Source organism: Scyliorhinus canicula, chromosome 12 (assembly GCF_902713615.1).
Source record: "Scyliorhinus canicula chromosome 12, sScyCan1.1, whole genome shotgun sequence".
In the NCBI taxonomy this organism is placed as follows: Eukaryota; Metazoa; Chordata; class Chondrichthyes; order Carcharhiniformes; family Scyliorhinidae; genus Scyliorhinus; species Scyliorhinus canicula.
Genome location: NC_052157.1, coordinates 61,069,083 through 61,078,262, shown reverse-complemented (window position 1 = coordinate 61,078,262; position 9,180 = coordinate 61,069,083). Strand labels below are relative to the sequence as shown.

At 47.1% G+C, this 9,180-nt stretch overlaps 1 long non-coding RNA gene across 1 annotated transcript; it reads right to left on the bottom strand.

The window, feature by feature from the left end:
* Positions 1–764: 764 nt before the first annotated feature.
* On the bottom strand, positions 765–8,349 carry LOC119975251. Its single transcript, XR_005462696.1, has 3 exons — positions 8,308–8,349; positions 7,387–7,483; positions 765–1,877 (listed from the first exon to the last, which is right to left on the bottom strand). It is a non-coding gene; the product is annotated as an uncharacterized LOC119975251 (long non-coding RNA).
* Between the last annotated feature and the right edge of the window lie 831 nt (positions 8,350–9,180).

Here is a 9,180-nt window from a genome sequence, read left to right as displayed (position 1 = left end):
TTGGGATTTAATGTATAAATATAATACATATGTAATGTTGTATAAAATGTATAATAGATTTATGGTTCAAGGGATGAGGAATTTCAGTAATGAAGATAGATTGGAGAAATTGGACAAGAGAAGATTGAAAGGAGATCTGAGAGAAATGTTCAAAAGCATGCGGGGTCTAGTGAGAGTAGAGAGAGAGAGAGACAAACTGTTCCCATCGTGAAAGGATCAAGAATGAGGGGGGTCACAGATTTAAAGTAATTGGTAAAAGAAGCAAAAACAATGAGAAGAAAGTTTTTACCACCAAACAATTGGCTAAGGTCCGAATGCACTGCCTGAGGGTGGGGTGGAGGCAGATTCAAATCGAAGATTTCTTTTTGTTTTGGAATTTTTTTTTTAAAAAGCCTACCCAATTCTTTTTTTAAATAAATTTAGAGTACCCGATTATTTTTTTTTTCAATTAAGGGGCAATTTAGTGAGGCCAATCCACCTAATTGGCACATCTTTGGGTTGTGGGGGTGAAACCCACGCAGACACAGGGAGAATGTGCAAACTCCACACGGACAGTGATCCAGGGCCGGGATTCGAACCCGGGTCCTCAGCACCATAGGCAGCAATGCTAACCACTGTGCCACGTGCCGCCCATCCCAATTCATTTTTAAAAAAAAAGACTACCCAATTCTTTTTTCCCCCATTTTAAGGGGCAATTTAGCACGGCCAAGCCACCTACGCTGCAAATCTTTTTTTGGGGTTGATGAGGGTGAGACTCACGCAGACATGGGGACAATGTGAAAAGTGCACACGGACAGTGACCCCGGGCCAGGATTGAACCCGGGTCCTCGGTCCATTGAGGCAACAGTGCTAACTACTGTGCCACCGTGCCATCCTACAATCGAAGATTTCAATGAGGTATTAGCCTGTTACTTGGGTTATGGGAGAAGGTGAGAAAATGACACCAAGGGAATTGTCCATTCAGACAGTCTGTGCAGACATGGTGGACAGAATGGCCTCCTTCTGTTCTGATAGGTCAATAATGTAAAATATATTTTATACTGTTTTATAAAGCAGATATAATATAGACTGATTTCTGGAGTACGAGTGTTGTCCTATGAAGGAAGGTTGAATAGGATGGGTCTATATTCTCTGGAGTTTAGAAAATGAGAGGTGATCTCTCTGAAATATCTAAAACTCTGAGAGGGTGTTGTGGAGAAGGGTCACAGTGTCAGGATAAGGGGCAGCCATTTTGGACCAAAATGAGGAGAAAAGTCTCCCTCAAAGGCTTTGGAATTCTCTGTTTCAAGAGCTGTGGGTGCTCCGTTACTGAGGATATTCAACACTGAGATGGTTAGGTTTTATGACACCTGAGGATAGTGCATGTAGTTGCAGCTGGAGTAGAAGATAGCTGTGATCTAATTTAATGGGGTAGTAGGCTTGAGGGGATGAATGGCCATTTCTTCTTTCTGTGAAAGGTTTTCCAACAAGTGATAGGTTGACTAATACTGCTTCTTTGTTTTCTGTCAACATGCATTGTGGAATCAGCAAATATAATGTTGAACAGGAGCTTATCTCTCCTGAGACTCTGCACAAACCTTTCTGACCAGGCAAGTGGAATATGATTGCTCATCCCAATCTTGAGCTCAGATTGTCCACCAGGAATCACTCACTATCCACAATTCTGGGCTGAATTTTACCCTCCTTGACCCAGGCTCAGTAGTGGAATCTCAGTTTGTGCTGAATAGTCCTTTTCCTCAGAAGGTTTGTTCTCCAGTCGCTCCACGTTAATATTCAGGTGTTTTGTCACAAGGCCCCGTGCTTCACCTGAACAGGTCACCTCTGCCAAAGAGACACCGTAATTTTGATTGCTGGGGTGTTGATTGCAATCACAATACCTGGGAGAGAGGAAACCAGCAGATTGAAGGCCACATTAGAACAGTAGATTATTCAGCCCCTTCAATCCTGCTGTGCTATTTAATATGATCACACTCATCCTCTAACCAAGTTCTACTTTCCACACATTCCCCATATCACTCCAATTCCTTTGGTTGAAAAATCTCCTAAATTAAATATATTCAATAATGTGACGTCCACAACCATTTGGTGTAGAGAATTCCAAAACTTCATAACTCTGAGTGAATACATTTCTCATCTAAATCCTAAATGATCGATTCCTTATCCCCTGAGATGGTAGCTCCATTGTACTAGATTATCCAGCCAGGGGAAACAACCTCAAAGTGTCTACCAGGTCAGGCCCTTCAATATCTTGTATGTTTCAATGGAATCACCTCCCAAGCTGCTGAACCCCAGAGGATATGGACTCATTTATTCAGCCTCTTATTGTCGGGGAACCCTCTCGACCCAGGGACCACATTTCTTGAATTAATTTACAGGATGTGGGCAACGCTAGTTTGGCCAGCATTTATTGTCCATCCCTAGTTGCCCTTCAGAAGGTGGTGGTGAGTTGCCTTCTTGAACAACTGCAGTCCTTGAGGTGTAGGTACACCCAATGTGCTGTTAGGGAGGGAGTTCCAGGACATTGCCCCAGTGACAGTGAAGGAGCGGCGATATATTCCCAAGTCAGGATGTCAGTGACTTGGAGGGGAACCTCCAGGTTGTGGGGTTCCCACGTATCTGCTACTCTTGTCCTCCTAGATGGTAATGGTCATGGGTTTTGAAGGTGTCTCAGGAACTTTGGTGAGCTACTGCAATGCATCTTGTAGATGGTGCACCCGGCTGCCACTGTTGGTCGGTGGCGGAGGGTTTGAATGTTTGTGGAAGGGGGAGCAATCAAGCGGGGCTGCTTTGTCCTGGATGGTGTAAAACTCGAGTGGTATTGGAGCTGTACTTATCCAGGCAAAAAAAGAGAGTATTCCATTACACTTCTGACTTGTGCCTTGTAGACCGTGGACAGGCTTTGGGGGGGGGGGGGGGGGGGGGGGGGGGGGGGAAGAGAGGAATCAGGAGGTGAGTTTCTCACCGTAGGATTCCTAGCCTTTGATCTGCCCTGGGTGCCACAGTATTTATGTGGTTAGTCCAGTTCAGTTTCTGGTCAATGGTGATTGGAGTAGCGATTCAGTGATGCCACTGAATGTCAAGGACAGGGTGGTTAGATCCTCTCTTTTAGGAGATGGTCATTGCCTGGGAGGGAGAATGTAACTTGCCACTTGTCAGCCCAAGCCTGGATATTGTCCAGGTCTTGCTGCATTTGGACATGGAGTGCCTCATTATCTGAGGAGTCACGAATGGTGCTTAACATTGTGCAATAATCCACAAAAATCCGCAAACATCGCCGCTTCTGAGTTTATGATGGAAGGGAGGTCATAGATGAAGCAGCTGAAGATGGTTGGGCCTAGGATACTATCCTGAGGAACTCCTGCATTTATGTCCTGGAGTTGAGTTGATTGACATCCAGCCACCACAACCATCTTTCTTTGTGCCAGCTATGACCCCAACCAGCGGAGAGTTTCCCCCCTGATTCCCATTGACTCCAGTTTGGCTAAGGCTCCTTGATGCCATACTCAGTCAAATGATGCCTTGATGTCAAGGGCAGTCACTCTCATCTCACCTCTGGCATTCAGCTCTTTTGTCCATGTTTGAACCAAGGCTGTAATGAGGTCAGGAGCTGAGTGACCCTGGCAGAACCCAAACTGAGCGTCCGTGAGCAGATTATTGCTGAGTAAGTGTTGCTTGATCACTTGATAGCACTGTTGATGACTCATTCCATAATTTGCTGATGATGGAGAGTAGACTGATAGGACGGTAATTGTCTGGATCAGCTTGGCTTGGGGTGTGGCAAGTTCTGGAGCACAAGTCTTCAGTACTATTGCCGGGATATTGTCAGGGCCCAAAGCCTTTGCCGTATCCAGTGCCTTCAGCAGGATCTGGATATCACATGGAGTGAATCGTGCTGTTTGAAGACTGACATCTGTGATGTTGGGGGCCTCCGGAGGAGACCGAGATAGATCATGCACTTGGCCCTTCTGGCTGAAAATTGTTGCGAATACCTCAACCTTGTCTTTTGCACTATGTGCTGGGCTCCTCCATCATTGAGGGAGGATGGGGATATTTGTGGAGCCTCCTCCTCCAGTGAGTTGTTTTAATTGTCCACCACCATTCAAAGCTGAATGTGGCAGAACTACAGAGCTTAGGTCTGATGCGTTCATTGTGGATATGCCGGGCCATGAGGTTGAATACAATTCTGCTACTGCTGATGGCCCTCAGTGCCTCATGGATACCCAGTCTTGCTAGATCTGTTCAAAGTCTACCCCATTTAGCATGGTGGTAGTGCCACACAACACAAAGGAGGGTATCCTCATCGTGAAGATGGGACTTTGTCTCCACAAGGACTGTGCGGTGGTCACTTCTATCGATACTGTTGGACAGATACATCTGCAGCAGGTGAGGTGAGATCAAATATGTTTTTCCCTCTTGTTGATTCCCTCACCACCTCCTGCAGTCCCAGTCTAGCAGCTATGTCCTTTAGGACCCAGCCAGCTTGGTCTGTGGTGTACTACAAGCCACTCTTGGTGATAGACATTGCAGTCTCCCACCCAGAGCATATTCTGTACCCTTGCCACCCTCGGTGCTTCCTCCTAGTGGTGTTCAACATGGAGGAGCACTGATTCAGCAGCTGGTATGTGGTAATCAGCAGGAGGTTTCCTTGCCCATATTTAACCTGAAGACTTCATGGGGACTAGGGTCGATGTTGAGGACTCCCAGGGCAACTCTCTACTGTATACCACTGTGCCGCCACCTCTGCTGGGTCTGTCCTGTCAGTGAGACGGGGCATACCCAGGAATGGTAATAGTGGTGTCTGGGACATTGTCTATAAGGTATGATTCTGTGAGCATGACTATGTCCGGCTGTTGTTTAACTAGTCTATGAGACAGCGCTCCTAACCTTGATAAAATCGCCACAGATTTGAGTAAGGACGTCTTTGCAGGGTCGGCAGGGCTGGGTTTGCCATTGCCATTTCCGGTGCCTGGTTCGATGCCGGGTGGTCCACCCAGTTTCATTCCTTTGTCTTTTTGTAGCAGCTGAATCCAGCTGGCCATTTAGGAGGGCATTTCGAGTTAATCACATTGCTGTGGGTCTGGAGTCACATGTCAGCCAGACCGGGTAAGGGTGGCAGATTTCCTCCCCGAAAGGGCGTTGGTGAACCAGATAGGGTTTTATGACAATCGACAATGGATCCATGGTCATCGTGAGACTTTTAACTCCAGATATTGAGTTTAAATTCCATCACCTGCCGAAGTAGGATTTGAATGCGGGTCCCCAGATTATGATCCTGGGTCTCTGGATTACTAGTCCAGCGATAATACCATAATGCCAGGGCCGGCCCAAGGTACCGGCAACTCGGGCAGTCGCCCGGGGCGCCATGTGCTAGGGGGCGCCAGAGACTCGGGTCCCGCGCATGCACAGTTGGGCCGGTGCCAACCAGCGCATGCGCGGTGGCCGCCCTCCCCAGGGCCCCCCCCCCCCCTCCGTCCGACCCCCCCCCCCCCCCAAAAGGGCGGCGAAGTTCAGCTTGCCCGGGGCGCCAGCAACCCTAGGGCCAGCGCTGCATAATGCCACCACCTCCCCTATGGGAATTAACTTTTGCTGTACTGCCTCTAATGCAAGTATATCCCTCCTTCAATATAAAGCACAAAACTCGGCAGAGATCTCCAGGGGTGGTCTCACCAAAGCCTTGTACATTTGTATCACTTCCTTATTCTTGTACTACAATCCTCTTGCAATATAGGCCAGCGTGCCTTTGCTGTGTCTGCAAGCTAGCTTGGTGTTCCTTGTCCAGATACACCCAAGGCTCTGAAAAGCAATGTTTACAGGTTTCTCACCTTTTAAGTGATGTTCTACTCTTTTATTCTTATTACTAAAGTGAGTAAGGTCACATTTCCCCATATCACACTCTTGTCACCTTATTGCCGACTCACCGAATCTATCTATATCACTTTGCAGCTTCTTTATGTACTCTTCACAGTTTATATTCCCAACAAGCACAGACTGGTTTAATTCCAGTAAGAAGTCTTACAACATCAGATTAAAGTCCAACAGGTTTGTTTCAAATCACTAGCTTTTGGAGCATTGCTCCTTTCAAAGTCAAAGATGTAAGACAATGCTTTCAATGCGAGCATTTACAGGTAATTAAGTTATTACAGACCTAGGGATAGGTGTAATCCCAGGTTAAAGAGGTGTGAATTATCTCAAGCCAGGACAGTTGGTAGGATTTCGCAAGCCCAGGCCAGATGGTGGGGGATGAATGTAATGCAACATGAATCCAAGGTCCCTGTCAAGGTTCCACACAACCGGAACCTTGGATTCATGTTGCATAACATCGACCCCCCCCCCCCACCATCTGGCCTGGGCTTGTGAAATCCGACCAACTATCCTGGCTTGAAACAATTCATACCTCTTTAACCTGGGATTACCCCTCTCTCTGGATCTGTAAATACTTAATTACCTGCAAATGCTCGCATTCAAAGCACTGTCTTGCTTCTTTGACTTTGTCTGTATATATGTTTCTGAAACATACCTCTCCATTCACCTGAGGAAGGACCAGTGCTCCGAAAGCTAATGATTTGAAACAAACCGGTTGGACTTTAACCTGGTGTTGTAAGACTGCTCACCCCAGTCCAACGCCGGCAACACCACATCATGATTTAATTCCACTCAATATACTGGGTGCCAATGGGTCACAGGAGCTGCACGGTGATGGAGCACGGAGCGTAGAGGAGAGGAGGCTTATAGGGGAGGAAATGGGAAAGATAGGGACACTCCACAGGGGCTGATTGAGACACCAGACAAATAGAAAAATGACAGCTCACCTTAATCTTGCAGATGCTCTGAAGAAAACATCATGTGTGTGAAACAAACTGCAAGACAACATCGGGGTTTAGGGAAATGGCACATTGACACAGTGGTTAGCACTGCTGCCTCACAGCGCCAGGGACCCGGGTTTGATTTCAGTCTTAGGTGACTGTGTGGAGTCTGCACGTTCTCGCCGTTTCTGCATGGGTTTCCTTCGGGTGCTCTGGTTTCCTCCCACAGTCCAAAGATGTGCAGGTTAGGTGGGGCTACGGGGATAGGGAAGGGGAGTGGACCGAGGTAGGGTGCGCTTTCTGAAGGTCAGTGCTGACTCGATGGGCTGAATGGCTTCCTTCTGCACTGTAGGGATTCTATAGATATTCAAACTGATCAGGAACGGGGTTGACAGTGAGAAATCCAACAGGATTGCATCAACTGTGTGGGGTAGAAAGGAGGTTTTCCAGAGTTACCGTGAGCAGGATCATTTCCAGCAGCCTATATCCAACCTGTGGAGACAATCCCCACAGAATTCTGGGCCGACTGGGACTTTCAAAACTCGAATTAACAATGGGACTAATAGAACATTCTGGAACTCACCATCTCAGTAGAGTTGGTGATATGGCAGCCACAATTACACCAAGAAAAAAAACAGCAAAACAAATTGCTGTTAGTTCATTGCCAGAGAGTCCAATACCTAGAGACAGAATGAAGACATTAACAGACAAGAACACACTAACAAAGCTAACAGCAGAGACATTTAGCACCTAGTGTTTCAGAACCATCCCCATAACAAACCGATCCGGCCTGATTAATTGCAGACCTGGAAGAATGTAGAAGATTAGGTATCAGTAATCACTCACACGCCAGGCTACCCCACAGCTCCTTACACACACACACACACACACACACACACACACACACACACAGACCCAAAATGTGATCGATACATGCTTTCCAATAGAGATAACTCACTAAGATGTTGAGTTCTAGAATGTTCTATTGGTCCCGTTAATTCTCGTTTTGAAAGTCCCAGCAGCCTCCCTTCAATTAAACCCAACAGCCCACTGAAATAGAGTGAGATTTTGAAATAATTTGCCAATTGAAAAGCCACAGGATTTTAGGGAATCCAGATTTACATTCAGGTCAATATTACTCTCCACTGACTTCAACCAGTGTCACACCCAATCCCGTCAGTTTCCCAGCAGGAAGGATTGGTTAAAACTGTACTGAGACTTTCCACACTGAATTCCAGAAACACTAATGCTAGTGGGAAGCAGTAATCCTCAGAGTGCTGTATCTAAGGGACAGGAAGGTGAGGCTCAGCGCCAGAAATAACAATTCCAGGGAGTTTAAGGGCCAGTTATAGGTGACAGTGACCCACACCCCTCACTCTCACACAATCATTCTTTGGTAAAATATCTCACAGTATTTAAAACCTTCCAATGTTACTGCCTTTGTATCCAACATGATCAAATGTAAGAGCTGAAAACGCATGCAGTAGTTTAGAAACAGATTTACCTGGTATAGGTGTGTTCGGACCAGGTGTGTGAGCTCGCTCTGAAGAAAACATAATCAGTTTAGTATTGCGTGTGAAACAAAATGCAGAAATGTTCAAAGACTCTATTGAGCTGGGCGACACTGAGGCACAGTGGTTAGCACTGCTGCCTCACGGCACCGAGGACTTGGTTCGATCCCGGTCCCAGGTCACTGTCTGTGTGAGGTTTGCACACGTTGATGACAAATTATATTTACAACATATGTTTAAATTTCATGTTGAACATTCTCTGCCGCATACAGCCGGAGTGGTTTTACTGCATCCAGCCTCTCAATATGCTCTGACAGAGAACCTTAGACAATGAGTAGGTCGATCCTACACAACAGGGAGCGACAGAATCTCAGAACCGAGGTGACACTTGGTGTTTGTGTACCGAAGATCTGCACACAGCTTGAGGCAGCTGAAGACATTAATTGTCTTCCTTTCAGCTCTCGTGATCATTCTGCGTCAATTTATCAGGCAGGCCGCACCGCGTCATCAGGCAAAGCGAAGGGTGAAGGTGTTTGCCTCCTCATCAATTCCTCTTGGTGCTTGGATGTGGCGACCGACTGCTCCCCAGACCTGGAATACCTAATTGTGAAGTGCCGCTCACATCTTCCACATGAGTTACTTCAGCCATTATCACAGCGGTGTACATCCCACCCCAGGCAGAAGTGAAGAAGGCGCTGGACGAACTGTACACAGTTAGAAACAGAGAGCGCGATTCTCCGCACCCGACGCCGGGTGGGAGAATCGCGGGAGGGCCGGGTGAATCACGCCACGCCACCCTGGCACCCCCCGCGATTCTCCCACCCCCCAAAATGGCGTGTCGCGTTTTTCGACAGGCCGCTTTGACG